This window comes from Epinephelus moara, chromosome 9 (genome assembly GCF_006386435.1).
Source record: "Epinephelus moara isolate mb chromosome 9, YSFRI_EMoa_1.0, whole genome shotgun sequence".
Classification (NCBI taxonomy): domain Eukaryota; kingdom Metazoa; phylum Chordata; class Actinopteri; order Perciformes; family Serranidae; genus Epinephelus; species Epinephelus moara.
In genome coordinates this window covers 30,542,896-30,565,003 of record NC_065514.1, presented here as the reverse complement: position 1 = coordinate 30,565,003, position 22,108 = coordinate 30,542,896, and the positions used below count along the sequence as shown (strand labels likewise).

Below are 22,108 nucleotides of genomic sequence, written 5' to 3'. Positions count from 1 at the left end.
ATAAGAGAGATGAAGATTTGCAGGGACAGGTTGATGAGGGAGATTTGAATATGATAAGATTATCAGCAGTAAACAGATCTACCATTTGCCAGAAGGAGGAGGAGGAGGAGGAGAGAACATTACTTAAACCAAATCAATTTCAAATTCATAGAGATCGTGAATATTGATATCTATATCATTACTGGTCTTTTGACAAACCCTTGTTAAAATTTCAGTTTCAGCAGACAGAAAGCCAGCAATGCAAAACATTGGTAGTGAGCCCTCATATCCACTTTTATAGTATCTGGAAAACATAATCCATTTATACACAAGTGACACTAAATGCTTTCCAGTGGCAGGCTTTAACTGAGAGGAGGAACACACCAGCTTGTTATTGTTTAAGGGAGAGTGTGAGCACTCATTTTTTTCTTTGAAAACATTTGAAGGGGCTATAATTTAAGGTAGAAAAGAGGAGCAAAACAATGCAATTAAATGCTTCATCTGAACACCGATACTTTCTGTGGCAATCAAATCATCTTTTTCTGCAGCAGAACTTTGACTTAATGTCACACAGGTCCTTCGTTAATATCTGTATATTGTCTGGGATGCAGCTCATAATGAGCTAGGCGTGAGACAAACATTTTTGGAGACAACTGATGGGAATTTAAAAGCCTGCTATTTCAATTATGCCAGACTATGAACAAAAGATGACAGGCTCGGACCATTAATGCATAATAGGGTGGCTTTATTGGGCATCTAGGAAATTGCAGCTTTCAACCAACATATGTGATGTCCTGAAACCTCAGTCAGCCAACTTGAATAGAATTATTAATATATGAATACAGAGTTATGAACAGCTAATGTTAGGTGTCTAGACTCCGACCTCGTCATTTCCAACAGTATACAATTACGAATGCACATGCACAGGGAGGAAATGGAGAGGTACAGTAACAAATACCCATCCCCCTCAAAGAAAACTAGAATTAAAGCCTATGGGCAGATTCTGGGGTGGAGGTGGTGCTGGTTAAATGGCAAATATGAGCAGTGATGAACTTCACTGTATTCACTGCTGATTACTGCCAGGCCTGTTTTGTTTATTCTTTGTTAAAACAGAGGAATGTGCTTTAGAGTAAAACTCACAGATTCTGTCCTCACTTTTGCTCAGCAAAGTTGTTGGTAAAAATGCACAACTCTTTCTGTATGTGTTTTACATTAAATACACTGGAACCAAGAAATGTTATTACCTAATTATATGTCCTGGCTAAAGGAGAGTTAGTTTAAGTTATAGTTCTTAAGATATAAAGTGCTAGTGTGAAGCATTTAGTGGCATGTAGCGGTGAGGTTGCAGATTGCAACTAACTGAAACTTGTCCCGTGTGCCAAGTGTGTAGGAGAACTACACTGGTTGACGCGAAAACTCGAATGGCCCTACAGAGCCAGTGTTTGGTTTGTCTGTTCTGGGCTATTGTAGAAACAACATGGCGGATTCAGCGGAGGAGGACCGGCTCCGTATGTTGGTATAAAGGAACGGCTCATTAAAATGTACCAAAAACACATAAATACTTAGTCTTAGCTAATTTTAAACTAATGAAAACATAGTTATGAATATTATGCTCCAATTGTGCCAATAGATATCCCCCTAAATCCTACATACTGGACCTTTAAGTCCTGGTTGATTTGGCAACACTGGCGGTTAATAAATACTGTACTGCAGTAAACTCTTCTTGATGTCGATGTCAATGTCAGAAAAACAACAGAGGAGCAAGTGGTCTCTGTTTACAGTGCAGCCAAACAAATTTACATTGTCTTGTTTTGTAGATTTCTGATAAACAACCTCATTGACAAATACATGCATAATTTAATGTGCTAGCAGGAGTAATAGTACATGTTTGGTTTGGATTAGAAGTAACCAAAAGCTGTGATACAGCTGTTAACAGTGAGGCCGATATTAATGAAATAACATACTGCATACTTTCCTGTGAATCCCTTTTGTGTAGGTAGGTAATTGGAATCTCGAGTGGGGATGGTGGACTCCGGCACTAACAATGAAAATATATAGAGATGGATTTAAATCTACTAATTTTAGAACCCTATTTTTTGATGGCAGTAAATCAATAAAAAGTGTACTTTACACTGATTTCAAGTACAGCTAACAAGTCGTGCCTGACAACACATCTCACAGCAGCTGTTCAAAAATCACTGTAAAGCTCGGCCTCTTGTGGCTTATTGCTTAATTACGCAGCCCTACACTTGTAGTGGAGTTGTCTCTCCACAGGCTTCTGCCGTCATGCAGTACATTGCAAACAGCAGCTTAGACAGGGGCCGGGATTAAATGAAAACTAATAATATGAAATGAAAGGTTATCAAAGGGAGCCTAATGAAGTAATGTAAAACAGAAATGTTCTCTGAAGACACTGTAATCCTCTGCAGTGACTGACTGATATTATGCACAACACACACACACACACACGCACACCCACCCACCCACCCACTCCATCTACTCCTCCTTTCCACCGCTTCAAATTAGAGACTTAATCAACATGCCTGATTAAGTGAGAGTGAGGCACATTTAACTACAGGAAAATAAAAACACAAGATTGCACTCCAGTGAGGGGGCAAATTTAGACTTTTTCTTCAGTATCAGAATAAATTCAGCTGATTGTGTGAATAGGAGCTGCTACAGAGGTACCCAAAGCAGCATGACTATGGGCTTACAACACAGATGGTGCAGATAGCTTTGAGAGCGAAATTCAGACATTCAGCAAGATTCAACCACAATACCTTTTCCTCAGTTTTAACCACAGTAATTATAAAGTGCAGGATAAAGCTTAAAAGATGTACAACAGGTGATAAATTTAACTCATGATTACATGTTCAAGCTTTGCACTGTGTGCAACTTAAAGCAAATGGCAGACATTTGTTAATAGCCGTCTTGTTTCTTTTCATGGATACATCAAAATAATTAAACATTAATCTGGGTTTCTTCCTATTCTATAAACAAAGAAAGAAAAATCATACAAAACCCCCAATGCAATTATTACTTGTATTTTCCCACGGCTACTTCCCAACTAACATTTCCACCCGGACCCTTTGTGATCATGTTTTATTGTTTAATTAATAAAGTACATGCTAAAATTCTATGTTATTACTTCTTCCAAGCTTAATCATAGATGGGATCATGCGTTTGATCGTGTGTTTGCACGCGCATGTGTGTGTGTATGGTCTTTCCACAGATAATCTCACACACTACTGGGCCAATTAGCCTTATATTTTGTGCGCACATTAATGACTGTATGCTCGAGAACCTCTCATGGTTACAGTGATTTACAATTGTTGAAAAACCTGTTTTATTGACCATTTTATACCATCATCGCTGACCCCCGCTACTGCTAAACCTCTAAAAACTAGGTAGTGTCACGTGTCAGTTCAAGGAGAACCCAAATGCAGACTAACGGGCCGGTTGAGGTTTTAACAATAAGTGAGCTTTAATACAGCTGATAAAAAACATCCAGATACAGCAGGTTACTGAAAGTCCAAATGAAAGTAGAGGATCTCAGGTAAAAAAAATCCAAACACAAGATATTAGGCAGGATACGCAGCATGGACGACATCAAGAACACAGGTACGAGCACAGGAATAATGCAGGGATGAACACAGGATGAACACAGGCAAGAATGCAGGAATGATGACCACAGATGAACTGACAAAGAACAAAGGGAAACACACAGGTAAATATACACAGAAAACTAATCACAAGAACAAGACACAGCTGGATTAGAAAGACATGGGCAAAAGGAGGGAAATGGAGATCGGCTAACAACAAGGGTGTGGAGGGGAATACTAGGGTGGAGCAAACAAGACTAATACAGAACAAGTGTGAAGGGAAGACTCTGGGAACAGGGAAAGACAAACAAGACAGGTGTGACAGAAAACAGGCGGGAAACACACAAAGACAGGAAGTCAAACCCACGATCACGACAGGCAGGGGCCTCAAGTCCTTCACAAAACCGTGTGGCAAAAGCATAGAGCAGAAGGTATTTCTGGCTACTGGTGAGGCTTAAAGCCCAGTTTAGACCAAAGATTTGTGACGAGACAAGTTGACGAGAACAGGCAACTACTTGCAATGCCCCATTCTGCAACATTCCATAAACCTGCCCGTTTACACTAATGCAACTAGATGAGACGGAGTATCATCTCTATGCAACAAATCCCTGTACTTCTGCTCTGATTTCTAGCTTTTCAGAGTTGTGGTTAACTATAATTTGTAGCTTCTTAGAATATGAATGAGGATAGTGATAGTGAGATACTGGCTATAGTTGCATTTGTAGTAGTGATGAAACAGTGAAAACATAAACAAAACGAGCATCAGATGGACTGCATTCATAATAATTATGTCACAATAATATAAATAACCAGCACCAATTAATGAGTTAGTGAGAATGTGTGTGTGTGTGTGTGTGTGTGTGTGTGTTGGGGAGCATAAGCATATACAGCGAGCAGCAGCAGCAGCAGCAGCAGCAACCCACGGATGGTAACAGAGGGCTCGGCGGGGACGGAGCACCTGCCGCAGCAAGTAATCATGCCGTCTGCGGTCATTTGGGCTTGACCAGCAGACTTCACTACAATGCGATTGGCTGCTGAAACAGGTGATGTGCTTTATATTCTAAAACAAGCCGCTGGCGATTTGACCAGCTGAGTTGCAGGTGACACCATTAGCTGGCATGAGTTGAGCTCAGACCGGCCAGTTCACACCACTGCAACTTTTCTCTGCAATGTTCTAAAATGGTTTTGTCTCGTCGCCAATCTTTGGTTTAAACTGGGCTTAAAACAACTAGTCTGTTGCAGGTCACACTTAGAAAGAAAACTGACATCCATAGAAAAGTTTGGTCTCATGAACCGCAGCTTCTGCAGATTAATTCCATACCCAATATGTTACGGTGTTACACGAGATAAAAAAACGTTTTTGTAATCCTTGCCACCATCTTGACTGTATGGAAGCCAGGAGGAACAATTCCACTTTTTGTTTTAGATTTGTACATTTTGTTTGCAGCTAGATACAGTGCATATTAGGAGTATAAATGGTTGTGAAAAAACAATTTTGAACAGAAAATTAATGAAATCTGAATGATTTGTCACAACTACAAAGACACATTTTTTGTGAGTTAACACATACAGTTGGTCGCTTGGTGTTACACCTCTATAATGCAGTGAGTCTGGTGCTTCACTGATGGTTCAATTTTCTCTTCTTCAGTAACTTTATTTTAGCTGACTTAATGGTGATATTCTTTCATGGAAGCACAGCGGGCGAGTTTGACTTCAGAAAGAATCAATTAACTTAATTTGTATTAACAGAACATGCATTTTGCCTTAGATCAATGGAAAGAAATGGAAAACTGATTTGATCTATATAGAGTCTGTGTGAAGAGAGTCTTAGAAATGTCAATTTAGAATTTGAACATTCTTAAAAATAACTAACCTCATGCCATATCTGTCTTTGATATAACCTCTAAACTTCAGTAAGTGCTTTTTGACAAGCAATTTCACTACTGGATTGTGACAGTCGCCTGAAGCACTAAAGAGAATCGGGAATGGGTTTAGGCATGTTGTCTCTTAATTCACAATGGTTTTTTTTCTCACAATCAGACTTCCTCATCTTTATTAATGATGAGAAAAACAGAAGAAACTAATGCATAAACAACAGTATGCTGCTCCGGATGCAACGTTTTATGCTGAAAGCAGAAGAAACTGACTCATCGAGAGTAGAGTGAGCTACAGCTCTAAAGATTCACTCCAAAAGCTCTTTTTGGTCTGGCACACAGTGAAAACATTTCTGACCACCAAAGAACAATAAAATAAGAAAACAAAAAATGATTCTGTATCAGCCCATTTCATATTACAATCAACAGTGCAATAACAAAAATAATTTCAGATTCAGCTTTCAAGCACACATTCAAACACAAATGCATGAAATATACACCCACACTGAAGGATGGTCATTGTTTGCTTGAGTGAGGGCCATGGTGTTTCTGCTGAAGGCGAGATAAACAAAGACAGAAATCAGAAAGACACTCCGACTCCCAGGTTCCCTCACATTAGGCAGAGATCAAAGAGCTTAGTCCCTTTTCCAAGTAGCCTGGAATGACACGGCGCTACAGATATTATTCAATAACTGCTCGGTCATGTCGATGACATGCGGTCACTTCTCTGCCTTCAGGAATACAAACATCCATTCAGCTCTTTCCATGAGCCTGTCCCTAGCCACCTGTCCCCTTTTTTTGCCTCCTTCTCCTTCAGGCTCATGCCAGTGGCTCTTGACAGAGCACCACAAAGCCTCGACAACAGTCCTCACGGTGGAGCAGCCTCCACGTGCCCCTTTAATCATGCTCTTTAATATGTCTCTAATGTAGCCTTTATAAAGGAGTCAGGAAAATATATATCAATGTTGATGCTCACTTATCATCCCACGTTGCTCTCGTTCTCTCTTTCTTTCCCCGTCTTTCTTTTGGTCTGTCTGGCAAAGGGCCTGTGGTGTGATTTCTCCCGGCTTTGGACCATTGTTTCGCCTTGGCTGCGTCTATGAAAAGGCCCTAAGGGAGCCAGGCGGTGCCAGCTACAAGTGGCTCCTGATCCAAGCAGCTTGGTGGAGCTCGTCTGGTCCGGCTCAGCTCAACCAGGTCCAGGATGTCTCTGTCGCACTCCACGTCGGATGGGGATTTTCAGAATTCTGTTTGTCTAAGGGATCCGCGTGTGGCAGCTGTGTACATAGTGGGTGACACGGCGTGGGCTGTGGGTTGAGGTGGATGGGTATAGCTTTAGGAGCGCGTCTGTCTGATGTGAACCCAGCTTTGGAGAAATGTTTGTGTGATGTGACACTGCGGCATGCAGCTCAGCATGTGGGGGCTGTGATGGCTGGCTGTGGGCCAGACACAGACGAACCCTGCTAGACAAGCGGAACATGCTCCCAGCAACATCTTCAGTCTGGTCCCAGCTGTGTGTGTCATACTTAATCCCGGAACCAAAGGGACGCATTACTCCCTGCATAAAAAAATCATGATAATTCAGCCATTAAAATGCTGCAAGTCCTTATTTGTGTCATTCTCCCGGTCGCCTTGTTTATGTTTATCCAAAAAACCTCATGTCTGCTTATTAGGAGCCAGTTTTGCATACACAAGTAGTTTTCACTCTGTGGGCCACTTCATTCGTTTCACTTCCAGTTCTTCAACTAATACTTGGTGACACTGAGAGAGTCCGAGGCATCTCACTTCCTCACACCAGTCCCCACCTTTCTCTCTTTGTCCTGAGTTCATGCCTGGGTGATGGTATCTCTCAGCTGGCTGGGATCATAATACACAACAGTGGAGTCAGTCTTTGACAGAGCATCAACAGGAATAGATATCCATACTTCCCCTTTCCTCCCTACATTCAAACGCTTTCCCTCAATCACTATCTCTTCATCACTGAATCTGCAGGAGCTGCTATCCTCTCCTTCTCGAGACAACCAACGTGGTATCCATTTTCAGCCTCTCTTTCACTCACCCATTTTCCAATCTCCTCTTTCCCCCCTTATCCTCTCTTTCTCTTATCTCTCCATCAGGGTATCATGCTTTCAGCTGAGGTCCATAGGCACAGATATCCCCTCTGTTCCACCGTCCTCTCTGCTCTTCTTTCACTCTGTCCTTCAATAATCTCCTGAGTTCTATCACTCATTTCCATCTCTCACCCCTCTTGCAGCATTTCAACAGAGACAAAAATAAAGTTGTCTTCTGTGATAGGTCACAGTGCGTAGTGTGCTGCAAAGAAATCTGTGTTTTGTTTACCACAACTGCCCTTCTTTTGTTTTGTCTTTGGAATTTTAAGGCAAGCCTGTTCCCTTATGAATAACAGAAGCTGACTGATTTACTGTCTATAAAGACTCGAAACAGCTTCCTGAAATCATTCTGTGGAGTTTATCAGTGCGAGATGTTTTCCTGAAGGGAGGTTAAAATCTGTGTAGCGATGATTACATGGAATATCCAGCTGAGCTGTGTCTGCCTGTGGTTTATCAAAAGGCTTAACAATTGCAAAGGGATAAGGAAATAAACACTGCTGCACTGAATCTGACGATACTGAGCAGCAATAATCGTGTGGATCAATGCAACTTTATCTTGACAAAATCCAAACTTTGGTTGAAAAGATTATCTTTGTACCAAACACGAAGAAGGCACTCAAGGAATAACTCGATTTCAGATCAGCGACACGACAATGTAGTTAAATATCTAGGATGTTAAACTTACTGTGTTATAATTTAGCGCCTGTCAGTCTTTATTCTTGGTGCATTTCACTTTCACTCTCAGGATACAGGTTGAGACATTGTCTTGTGTTAGTCTGGACTACCCGTCACAGTCACAGAAACTGCATAACAATATTTAAGTACGGACTTGTTCTCTACAGAAACCTCCCTCCTATTTGTGTTTGTGTGGGGCGGCCATTACTGTCAGGCCTGATCAGTCTCCTGTTTCATGGTTCACATTGGGCCAGTTACCTTTAGTGCTACAGCGAGGGCACACAGACATTAATGACAGCTTTTGATGCTCGTAAAGCTAGAAACTATGTTTGCTCAACATCATAACATCCACTGTGGATGGGTAAAACTCTCCCTCTTGTGTGCACGATACAGATTTACACCTTTTCCTCATTCTATTATGCGTACCCACAGGGAAACTTGCAACCACCACAAGTAACGCTCAGAATTGCTTCTAAAATCGGTGGGAAAATATCTTTATATATCCAAACTGATGAGATACTGTAAATTCAATTCCATTTACTTACTCAAATTCCCACTCTGACTCAACAGATGTGGACTGCAGCAATAAGCCTCCCACTGGCCGACTATTACATTCTGCTTCCCTCTGCCCTCCCCCTTTTCTCTCGCTGTTATTGTTTTCAGTAAAATACAACAATGACAGGCGGCTGATCTAGCTACACTCTGAAGATAGAAGACATTAGAAAAAACACATTTGTGCTCTGCAGTGTTAAAAACGCACATCACAGATCTTATTTTCCCCAGTTTTGTCCATCAAAACTGCTCAAGCATTGAACCCTCAGTGGGCCTAATTACCCACCAGAAGTACGGCTGGCTGATAAAAAACAGTTTGGTTTTGATACAATACAAAGTAATAACAGAGCCAGAATCACCAGTATTGATTCTGATGCTTTATATTATCAAAACCTTTTATGGCACTATGATGTAGGCGAGAGCCAAGTGCCATGATTAATGAGATGTATGTGTTATTAATAGACCACATGTGAACACATTTAATTGTCACTGCATGATTCAAACATCAGGGATGTCCTTTTACTGTTCTCTATTAATCTATTAATCACATGCTTGCAAAAACACAGAACAATGTCCAAAGTTGAAGATTTTGAGGTTTTTTTTGGATAAACTGAAGGATTAAGTGTCCCTTTATAGAGTGAGAAAATTCTTCTACTTCCTAAGATAAATACACTTTTTAAAAACCCCTTGGATTATCTGAAAAATTAATTGTCATATCGCTACTAATCTCTGTAAATACATATCTGCATATGTATGCAGACACTGTAGGCAACAGCACAAGATTTCTGGTCACGGTTCCACTTGTATTCAGAGAGTTTTGACCAATCACATTTGAGCGGGCCTTGGTTACAGGTAATCAGTCCATGTAGAGAGCGAAAGAGGTGTAACGCATTGGCTGAAATGCAATCTCGGAACCCACCAGCTTTTGTCTGATGACGATTTACATGTAGCTGTTTATTTGTGTTTTTTTCCCCCCTAATTTATCTGCATTCATATACTGTACAGATATCAGTTTATATGTATTTGTTGCAATGTTGCCAGGACCTGTCTCAAGTTGCTAATCAGACTGCAAACAATGAGCAGCGCATGGCAAAGGAAGTCTTGTCCCAGATATCTGCTAGCTAAACTGGATGTCCTGAAATATTGGCCCTCAACCCGCAAGGTTTTATCATTGTCAGATGATAGCCAGTGGGTTCGGAGATTGTTTAGCAACAAACAGAGCTGTTCTTCTTAGCCGATGAAAAGATATTGGAGATATCTGGTTTTCACTGGACACTGACAAAATGTTTAGTGTGAATTCTCCAAACTGAATGAAGTGATGGCTGCGCGCATGTGCACAAAAGCAATAAAGAGGCAAAGAGTGCATGCTCCAAGAAAAGTGTCAGTGTGTCTCATATGTGCTCTAATGTTGGATGGACCCATTTTTCAGTATTGATAATATTGACATGAGAATTCATATGCAAAACAAGCTTTGCAGTAGAAGACGAAGCCTCTTGGATGAGAGGTGAAATGTCCTCAAGAAACTCAAGCAAGTCCAGTTGCCTACAATATAGCACTAGATTACCATGGCCTGGATGTCTGACTCACCAACAAGCTTTGCAGTAGTATTAGTAGTACTGATACTTCAGGTGCTTTTTATTCCATGGTGCGTTATTGATGTAACACTGCACAGTTTCTGATTTGTTGAGATTTTTAGACTACATAAGAGCCTGCCCACTCTTTCACCTTTAGATATTGATTTCTATCAAGAAGACAATCCCAACAGCCCCAAAAAATGTTTTTTTTTCTTCAACAGATTAAGAAAACAACTTGTTCATACAGACAGGTGCTGTAAAACGTTGTCTGTTCTCCATTTCATTATGTGTATTGACCAAACTGCAACCTCCGGGGCTAGAAAGTGTAGCCAATACGGAAGTGCCGAAAACTACAGTTCTTAGAACAGCCACTTGAGTCTAGTTAAAATGCCCAACTGTACAGCAGCAATAAACATTTTACAGTCTGATACAAAAAACAGTTTTGGTCTCCTTAGCTAATCTCCCTGTTCAAGACTGTACAGGGAGTGTTTTTTTTTTAATAACTCACCTGTTTACATTTTATTAAGGTTTAAAGTTAGGCATAATTAAGGGCTAGCCACTTTTAGTGATAGGCTGGCTTTAAAAAATCAAGATGGTGACAGCCAAAATGCCAAACCTCAGGCTTCAAAACAAGAGTCCACAAACGAATGTGTGATGTCCCAGCAGCCACATCTATCATTTTTACATTCTATGGTATTGACGGCGTACAACTGTAGTAATACTGAGCCAAAGATGTCATGGGGAAAGCACAATGCTCAACTGATTTGTCATCTATCATCTGTTTGTCTTTGTGTTGTGTCTATACTATGGAACGATATTTGGGGAAGCATCCATCTTTTGCTTGCTAACCAACTGCCTAATTTTCATGGCAATGCAAAGACTACTGGAGGCAGTACTTTGACATGTTTTTTTCTGTTGTTGGTACAAAGTGCGAGGAGAGGCACAAACAGACAGTAGTTTCATTGAAATGAGGCAGCACAGAGTACAGTGTTGGTATTTTGGTAAGGCTGGATCATACATGTGGTAAGAATAGATATTCAAAAACAACTTTTTATAGGGTGGTGCAGCCTCATTAGGCTAATAATTTGGTGATTCTGACAATAAGCACATGCCAAATCCTTTGGAGGAAATGTGCAACAATTCCAAGAAAAACACTAATAATGTAATAAACAGTCTTAATTAAGCACTCACAAGCAAGTAGATGTGACTTCAGAAAAAACACTCTGTAGGAAGTTAAACATTAATTGGTACTTCTTACCAGTATCTGTCATCTGCAAGTGCTTTATACTGAGAATATGAAAACCTTCTCCTTCAGTTACTGTGGTCAGTCCCTACAACCATCCAAAGGCGGCAGGGCAGATATATGTGATAAATCTGCATCCTCCAATTTGAGAAGTAGCACACTGGGCCCAGCCACTGCGCACATTGATCCACTGTGTTTACACTGATTAAATCATGTGCAAACACCACCAGGCTCCTTCAGACTACACAGACTTCCACATAGACTTCTGCACACATCAAACTTGCTGACTGTTATTGTCACAGTTTGTGACATCAAGTGGAAACACTGGACACAGGAATCTCACAGTGAAAAACACTGAGGCAATTATCACTTATTCTCTCGCTCTCACTGTCTTCCTCTTCCTCTCATCAAAAAACACACCGCATTACCGGTAGGCGATATTCCCGTGCGTCATGGCCTCCTTTTTTTTTTTTTTTTGTCAGGCAAAGTGGCATCTCATTTGAATACTTGAAATGCACTTATAGCTGTGATATGATGTGATACAGCAAAAAAAACAAAAAAAAACTTAACAGCTTAAAAACTCTTACCATTTCTATTATTTATTTCTATAGTTATTGCACAAATTTGACAACAGAGTTTGTAGGTTAAGTACAGTAGATCACTGGAAAATGTCTCTGGGTAATATCATAGGAAACACGACACATCTCTAACTGCACTTTGAATGTCTCTGCAATTCGTCTTTAAATGCTGCACCATCTGTGTTTGGCTGCAGATTTGTTGTGCCTTATTATATTCACGTCTACAAACTCTGCATCATTCAAACATTATTTTCCTACCTGGAGAAACTCTCTCCTCTCCTTTTAGGGAGCTCTTTTCAAAATGTCACAGCTGTTGAAAAGGTACGAGACCAGTAATGAGACTGGCTGAGAGGTTTAATGTTTATCACCACAGCCTTCTGTCTCACAGTCTGCTTTAACTGTTACCTCACGGTTTCAAAGTCTTCATTAACCCATCAACAGCTTCCTTTTACTTCGAAGTAACTGGGCCTCTTGAGAGTTTTTGCTTTTTATAATGGCCTAATATTCTCTGTATTTAATTTATTTAATAATACAATAATAAGAATATAATGTATTCAATAAGAAAAAACTTCACAGATGTTCTTCTCTTCTCAATTATGCACACTGCAAGATTTGAAAATAATGGCGCATCACTCACTACAGAATATTATCAAGATTATAGTGCCAGAAGGAGCATGAATGTACCACCTCACGTGATCTCATGGGGAAGCAGAGATAAACAAAATGGAGTGACTGGTGTAGTTTGACAAATTGCCATAATGTTAATAAGACATCACAGTGAGAAAGAGATAAGCAGGGGGCTACATGAGTGTGGATGAGACAATGCTTGGGGAGGCATGGTCAACGGAGGTTGTCCATTATTAACTGTTAAGAACTGGAGGTGAGGTTTTAACACTCAGTCATATCTGGCAACAGTAGCCTAGTACACTTGCTAATGTTAGCCTCAAGGGCTATGTTAATGTTTGCTGTTGCTTGACAACACAGTTAGGTTACATCATCATAACTATAATCCATCAAATCCAGATTTTAACTCCCATGAATATGTTACAAATTATGAAAGAAAATGTTGGCATTGTATGTTTCTGCACACCACAGGTACATTACATTTGCATGTTTCATACGTATTATCTAAAAATTTCTAAAGTGACGTAGTTCTGATTACATGTATATGAGGTGACTTTGTCATCAGAATGGATGAAGTGTCACCCAGGCGAAACGCCTGCCAAGCTGCAGACCACTGTTTGAGACAAACAAACAGCAAAACCGCTTGTGATTTAGCAACCCATTATTTCAGGAGACTTTTTAGGGACCAAACATGGCTGTTTTGTAATGACCAATTGCTTTTTTTTCCAGTGGGGAAATTCCCATGAAAAGTGGTGTGGTGTTTTTTTTACTGAGAGTTCACTGCTTTTCCAGTTGGACATTGTGCCCTGAAAAGCCGGTATTTAAAGCCAAAACATGATCTTTTCCTAATCATAACCAATTTTTTTCTGTGCCTTGATCTAACCAAAGATTAACCACAGCATGGTTGAAATGTAGAGCTTCAACATACCTGCTACACAATAATGTAAAAATGGAAACACATCTGTGATTTGAAAAAACGTACAGTGCAACTGGGTTGGTCTGTGAACAGCTCTGGAGGTTGAAGACTGGATCTGTACATCTCTCACATTACCAGATAATCTGGGCCGAACATTGGTACAGATTAAGGCCCTACACTAGATTTCTCCTGTGATTGAAGTGGTGAATCGGGGATAAATCAGCCCAAAACTCCTGTAGTCTTAGTTCTGCTCTAGCTGGCTGCTGCTTTATATTTAGTCAGTGCATTGAGATGAGAGTGGTATCGATCCTCTCATCTAACTCTTGGCCAGAGAGCGAAAAAGCGTATTGCCCAAAATGTGAGACTTTTCCTTTAACACCTGGCCAAAACATTCTGGCTCCCCAGTACTCATAACTTATTCATGCATCTCACAAAATTCTGTATTATTTCTTCACTGGACATGTCATACTTGCCAACCATTCCGATTTTCCCGGGAGACTCAGTTTTCCATTGCCCTCTCACGGTTTCCTCCCGGGGTCACAATTCTCCAGTATTTCTTCCGATTTATGACAAATTTTCACATTTTTTCCCCTCTTTTTTATTATCACATCCTGTCTCTGGCACTCTACAGTGTGCATAAGCCCAGCCCTATAACTCTAAAGGTCTACAATACAGCTACACAAAATGTTGTTTCCTGGCATGTAAGCATCGCAGAAGATAGCTGCTGGCGCCTCCTTTACATCAGAGACTGTGAAGTTCTGTGAATTGTCAATAATGTAGTAGGTCCTTATGATGTAATCTGTACACAAAGGGAATATATTTCAAACAATGCAACTCAAATGTAAGACAAACTAATAAATAACACAAGAAACATCTAGTAAACTCAAACTGAGGGTAGCAACAAAGTGAGAGAAACTGTTTTGATGTCCAACATTCAGTGTCTTCTTTTATCTCACAAAACATTTCTTTACTGAAAGATGCAATATGTTTTAGGTTGACAGCAAGCCAAGTTAATTGTCTGAATAGCAAAACAATGATATTCATAACAACAGCATAACGATAATAAATGGGCATTCATTACAGCCTTCACTATATCCTGCAGTGATACATGACATCAGTGTCTGGTTTAAATCTTCAGAAGACAGGAAATTACATGTTTATTCTTTGAGTTCTTCGCCTGAGTTGAATGTGTAAATTGAACAGATGACAGTGAAATAGTCACATACAGATTAAATCTCTTGTCTCTGGGCAGAGAACTGTTTTTAAACTCCTAACCTTCATGGTGAGGATCTCAGTTCCAGTAGGAAATACATAAACCACAAGCCAAGAAAAGACAGTTCTTTCAACACCTGACACTGCCGTATTTGTTGCTGTCTCAGAGAAGTAGCGAGAGTTAAGTTACATGCACAGTGGCTTCCTGCTCTAAATAAATGTGGTTTGTCCACAACAGCCAACAGTCATGCACAATGTGGTATTAGTGGTGCAGGAAAAACACCTTCAAAGTATCTGTTGTACACATGTTTAGACTTAAACTTAATATGAATCAGACATGTGCATTTACTGACGGTGCATTTCTTTTAGTTCTGTTTAAGGTCCCTCATACTATACATTTCTTCTGTTAGACAACATTTCAAGAACCAGCCTTCACCCCCAGTGCATCAAAAATTGCTGCACACAAAACTTTGACCCAGGAGACCAGCATTCGGGTCCTGTATGACACAAAAAGTCAACTGTGAGTTATTTTGTCACGTCAGTTTTTAGTCATTCATTACTCAGTCCGTCAGTCACGTAAGTTGACTCATATGATTAACGTCAACGATATCTTTCTAACCTCAACCAAGTAGTTTAGTTTTGGGGGTGTCCAATGGCTTCGTGGGTAGAGCAGGCATCCGTTTGGAAGAAACGCTAAGCCAACTACACTTACCATTTTCCTTGAGAGAGGAACAGAAGACTGCCCTAGACGAAGGACGTTTTTGCTGTTTTGCCGACGGGATACGGCAAAAGCATAATATATCAGTAAGCTCCACCGACATTTAATATGCCTCAGTTAGTGCCGCCCCTTGAGTAGAAAGGGTGTATCGGTGAGGGCCAGACTCAAAATCTTTCTAGATTTGAGTCTGGATTTCCAGGCTATAACACCTACCCCCTGCATCAAAATACAACGCAAAAGGCTGCTCTGGAAAGTCGTTTTTACATTAAATAGCTAGACTGGATATAGGGTCTAGATATCTGTAATTCAGTTCTTTCAATTTAAAAGATCATGTCAGATATCCACAGTGACATGCTTCCTAGGACAAATGGCATCAGTTTTTCCATTCATGTGTATTGGGCTTTCAATATTAGATATTCTCAGCGTCACTTTTGATATCCAAAAAGCACATTCTACATATATGCAATAGAATTCTTACTAGGAAAAATCCCATTTCCAATTGTTGCTAGTCACAACTCTAATTGTAGATATATGAAATTTCATTTTTACTAGTCGTAATACTAATGGTGGATATCCATAATGACAATTTTACTATATTTTGAATGTTCAAAATTACGTGATGGATATCTGGAATGTTCGGTTTTTTGGATATCTGAAATTAAAATTAGGACTAGTAACAACTGGATTGTTTTTCTAGTAAGAATCTAGTAAGAATTCTATTGCGAATTTTATAATGTTGTGGATATCCAAAATTGAAAGCCCAATACACATGAACAGAAAAAGTGACATCACTTGTCGAAGGAAGGATGATGTTGTGGATATGTGAAATGACTACTGTGGATAAGAAGGATGTTATTGTGGGTATCTAAAATGTTCTTTTTAAATAGTAAGAACTGAATTACAAATACCTGCAATATATAACCAGTCTTGCTATTAAACATTAAAACTGCCATTTAAAAGATATCTTAAATAGTCTGACCAGTATATTCACGTTGTAGATATCCTGAAATACAATTTCTACTTGGAAAAAAGTATTATGGATATCTTTAATCACCATTCTGACTCCCGAGAATGCAGTCTTGACAATAAAAAATGCTATTATGGATATCTAAAATGTAATTACAGATAGGAGTGTGGTTCGATCAATTGTTAAAACGGCTTGCCATAAATTGCTGGCTTCTGCTCAAGCATGGAAATATGATGATAAGAAATGAGATCACGTTGCAAGAACTTGCATAAACTAAGTATATTTGACATTTTTGGAAAGAACTCCCATTTTTTTACAAGACAAATGGAGCTCACACTATGTCATGGAATCTTGAGCAGTCAGGATTAGCTCACAGAGAAGATGAGTTGCAGATATGAAATATTTAGCCATTACATGGTGTTGAAAATATCTCTTTTACTCCGCTACACATCTTACAGATCAAGAAACACAACACGATTCATCCAGTTGGAATAGAGTGTATATTGTGCCAGCTTTTCCTCATGCTTAGGGCAACAGCAGTGGAAGCTATTCACAGAAGCTGTAATGGATATTTTCTTCTTTCTTTTTCTACATTTCTTTTCCTTGTCTGCTGCTCTGTCTCCTGGAAGGCACATCTGAGCTAAGACTGAATCTGAGAAAAACAACACACCACAAAGCTAAAATACATCTCCCTAGCTGAGTTAGCTGCCTCTGGACAGACACGGTCTCCGTCCTCTGCCTAAAACCCTCTGGTCAAACAATGTTAGGGCATGTGTTGTTGAGTCTGTCTGCATTTAATTCACAGCTTACTGCTTTAATAGCTACAGCCCCCTGCTCGCTGCTGAACCCAGGGGCCATTCTGCCACCTGAGTCAGACTATAATAGCCTGTACCAGGATACAGCTGTTCAAATGCCTCCTACAAATGAAGCTGGATGGACAGCCAGAAGTGTCTTCGCTGTGGGGAGATGTTCATTTTCTCAATGTGTAGCATGTTGGCCCACCTCGGCCTGTGTATACAGCACAGTAAGTAACAGATAATGTTTAGAAACGCTCACTGAATCCTCTGCATCCCACACCTGTGAATACTAAAGCATGTCCAAGCAGCAGAGCCGCAAATCATCATGCAGGGCACCCTTCTAGGGGTTTCAACAAGAGCACACAATATTACAACCCAAGTAGATGCATTTATGCTTAGATATTTATGTTTGTGTGGAAGTGCTAAGAGGAAAAACAAAATAAAAAAAGACTGAAGGCAATGGAGAGGGAGTGAATGAATGAGGAAGGTGAAGAAAACAAAGAAAAATGCATTACTTTCCAACCATGTAGCTTGTGAGCCAAGAGACAAGGGTCTTATAAAGACAAGGTGTCATGTCCCTCCATAAAAGGGACCATCATGCTCTGTGAGGCTGGACTAAGGTGTACAATAGCAGTGCTAACTTATCAGTATGCCAACATATAGATAAGCTAATGTCACAATAATATGCATAACATGTAAATATAATCATGTAACTGTGGTATGTATGAGTAGAGAGAACAACCAAACCCATCCTGCAGAGCTTACCTAAAAATGCATTGGAATCCAAACACATCACACCCTCTGTTTATTTTGATTTCTTCCCACCCTCTCACTTTTATTTTCATCTTCTCCCTCCCTTCCTCTTCATTTTCAGTTTTGTTATTGCATTTTTTTCTTTTCGAATTTACTTTACATGCTGTCCCCTGTTGACTGTGTCCTTATACGTTTTGTAAATTAATAACGTGTGTGTGTGTGTGTGTGTGTGGTAGTGTTGGCGATGGGGGATGGCAATATCTGGTGTAATGCATCTCTGCAATATTTAATGTTATGGCTTTTATTGGAGTCAATGTGCAGTATCTGGTGTAGGGCATCTGTGCAATATTCTTAGTGGGTATGTTCTGGTATATATGGATCTGTGTGTTACTGAATGTAAACTACATGTACTTCATTGTTTATGTATATGGATACTGTATATTGTGTGCATATGGAGATGTTGTGCAATGCTATGTCCCCTGTTTCTCTTAAATGTCCCAGAAAAATAAATCTCCTAAGGGAGACAATAAAGGCTCAACCTATTTACATCTGATGTTGCCTTTTTGCAGTTGTTAATATAACCATAATATCTACATGTGTATGCACTTATTGGAGAATAAAGGGAAAAAATAAAACATGCTAACATATCCCCATGATCATGCTAACATGCTGAAGAAAGTAGGTCATGTTTACCATAACCTATCTTAGTTCGGTATGTTATCAAGACAACGTTTGTGAATTAGAAGAAGGTACTGTACAGCTGTGGTTGATGGAAATACTAATATTAGTTTTGTCTAAACCAAACAATTAGACAAATTAAAATTATTATTTGATAGCGATGCTAGATGGAAAGGTGAGGGGTGACCAGAGTCTCAATCAATGCTGTTACGAACATCAATACCTGAACCGATTTTCATGGCAATTCATCCAGTAATTCTCAAGACATTTTGCTCAAAATGAATTATGAAAGTCTAATAAAAACATAAAATCCCACCAAAAATAAAAAAGTAAAAGTTGACTATGCCATTAGGATTCACCATCTATGAACCATCATCAGTTTACTAGATAAGTGGAAACGTTGACCTGTTGGGTCTGCAACTAATAATTATCTTCAGGGCTGCAGTTAATAATTATTTTCACTGTCAATTACAGTTTTTCTCATTTGCTTGAGAACATTTGTCCATTCAGAAGTAACATTTTCAAGACAGAGCACACACAGTTCTAAACTAGAAGTCGCTGGCCAAAATGACACACTTTGTTTGCAAAATGCTCTCACACTCAAAACATTACAGAGACGCAACAGAAGCAAATATTTCCATCAATCAAAACAACTTGTGGTCAAATGAATATATTCATTCAGTCAATCACAACACAATGGATAACAAAATACAAAATACAGCTATCAATATGAACCACTTTAACATTAATGTGTGCTATATGCCTGTGCCATTTGTTGGTACTTTACATAGTTATGTGTGCCAAAAAAGGGACGCAAACACCACAGCATGGGTTGTATCCTCTTCTCTGAAGATGATTTTACTAGAGAAAACAAACCCTGCTGCACTCTGCATCTGCACTTTTTCACTGTCATCATTATATTCTCGTGCACAGTCTGCCAGTGCCCATCAATTGTCATTGAAATGTAAGACCTACAATTAACACCTAGAGGAGACAAATTCAGACATTCATTATGGTACAGCTTTTCTACTGCCTTCTTTCTTCACCAAAGAACCAATAAAGAACCGCATCCAAACTAAGAAACACTAACAAATATATATATATATTTTTTTTTATTGTACTGCATCAGATTTTTCAATGTCTTTTTTTGGCTGGACTGCAACAGCCATATATTAGGTTAGCATATTTTCGAATTCAGAAATGCTGAATTTTCAGTTCCCCTGTGCCGTGGCCTCTTCCCCTACTTATGTGCCTTTGGCCTCTTTGATCCATGCATGCAAATAGCAACACAGAGGTGGTATTTATTATAGATGGATGAGGACTGGTTGCTGATTGCAAAGTTTCACAAAGGAGTTTCACACAGTCACATTAGAGATTCATAATTATGCAAGTCATTTCTATCAGCTGTGAATAGATGTTTTCCCATCATTTAACACAGTTCAGAGTTTTGGGTCCTTCTATAAGATCTGTGTTAACTGTCTTGAAAAAAGGGTGTGAATATTGTGTGAAACTAATGAAAACGTGCTGCAGTTTGTCCCAATCACTTTGACACATTTCCTGAAACTAAAGCTCAGTTTCTTAGAACTTTAAACACAAAACTAAAAAGAGTTAATCATTCTGTCAAAACTGCACATTCTCTTGCAAAATGAAAGACTGCACTCAAAACCTTCTCAAAACGGATTCTTTGCGCCAAATGATACACACAGCTATGATACGAGTATCTCCTACGGAGCATCAATTAAACACTACTGTGATTCATTTAAAACACTATCATGAAAGTATTTTCATATATGGTTTGCTTTATGAGGCCATGCTACATATTATGTTTTTTCGATTATGTTTTTTGTTCTAAATAGTCTGCATCTTTGGTACATACAATACAAAACTGTTGCCATATTGTAATCCAATACTGTAAATATATATTATATCAATAGTGCACTGACAGTCCTTGCATCAACATAGTGTACAATGCACATTTGTCTATCCGATGAGCTGAGCTTAACTTACAACTTACGTAACTGATGTACAAGTTGATACTGCAACGTTGTCAGAAGTCTGAGAAAACATAACTGTTACCTGTTTTGGCAAAACTCTCAGTTGAGCTGATGTTGTAAACAAAATGAGAGACACTACAGCACCGCAAGACAATGTTTAAACTGTATTTCTGGTGATGTAATATTGAAATCAGTGCACAATGCTCAGCTGACTCAACTGATTGCGTAAGAAAAGTTTTTTTCATAGGCCTTCCTCTCTGTTGACCTTGCTGCTCCATTTCTTTTTTTTAAGACCAACATGGTAGAAGTTACATGATGCTTCCTTTATGCTCTGACACATGATGGGAGTGTTTTGCTAATTGACTTTGAACAGGTGAGATGTACTGTAAATCAAACCAATTAATAATTAATGTGTGGCATTTTGAAGGCCAGTGTTTTCCAGGTGACTTAAGTGTGCTAAATGATGTGATCTGTGCTTAGAGTTTGGCAAAACTGTTATTTAAAATGTCTTTTTGGGGGCATCAGTGGCTTAGTGGTAGAGCAGGCGCCCGAAGTACAATGCTGTTGCAGCAGCGGCCTGGGTTTGACTCCAGCCTGTGGCCCTTTGCTGCATGTCACTCCCTCTCTCTCTCCCCCTTTCACGCTTGTCTGTCCTATCGATTAAAGGCGAAAATGCCCCCCCAAAATATACATGTATATATATATATATATATATATATATATATATATAAAGACTTTTTGAGTGAAAACAGTGAAATAGTGTTTGGTGTTCAGCAGTCTGAAGTCGTGTTGTTGATGCATGAGCTTCACATTTTCAGAATTGAGGACATAGTTCCCTCTTTTGAGTGTACTATGGAGAACTATGGAGAGACACATTTGTAAGAGGAGAATTCTGCTGTGCTGAGAAGGTGATGATGAAGATCAAGTGGACCCCAGTTTCATTAAGCGGGTCTTAGCAATCGAGACAAACTGTAATCTGTCAATGATTTTCTCAATCTAATCTAAGCGATTACTTGTTTGATCTATAAATTATCAGAATATTGTGAAAAATTATCAGTTTTTCCCAAAGCCAAAGATGACGTCTTCAAATGTCTTGTTTTGTCCTAGTCTCGCCACCAGACAATCAGAGATCTCCGCCTTCGATAGTCTGGGGACACTCCTTTCTAAAGTGTGTTTAACACACCGGAGAAAACGGCCGGCAACAAAGCAACGCCTCTTGCATTTTTAAAAGGACACGCCCTCCCGGAAATGTGCGCTCCCC

The 22,108-nt window shown here is 39.5% G+C and overlaps 1 protein-coding gene across 1 annotated transcript in view; it reads right to left on the bottom strand.

Annotated features, from left to right (window-relative positions):
• Positions 1–22,108, bottom strand: part of LOC126395706 (netrin receptor UNC5D-like) — a 231,406-nt gene that overhangs the window by 57,271 nt on the left and 152,027 nt on the right. The gene's annotated exons all lie outside the window — the stretch shown is intronic.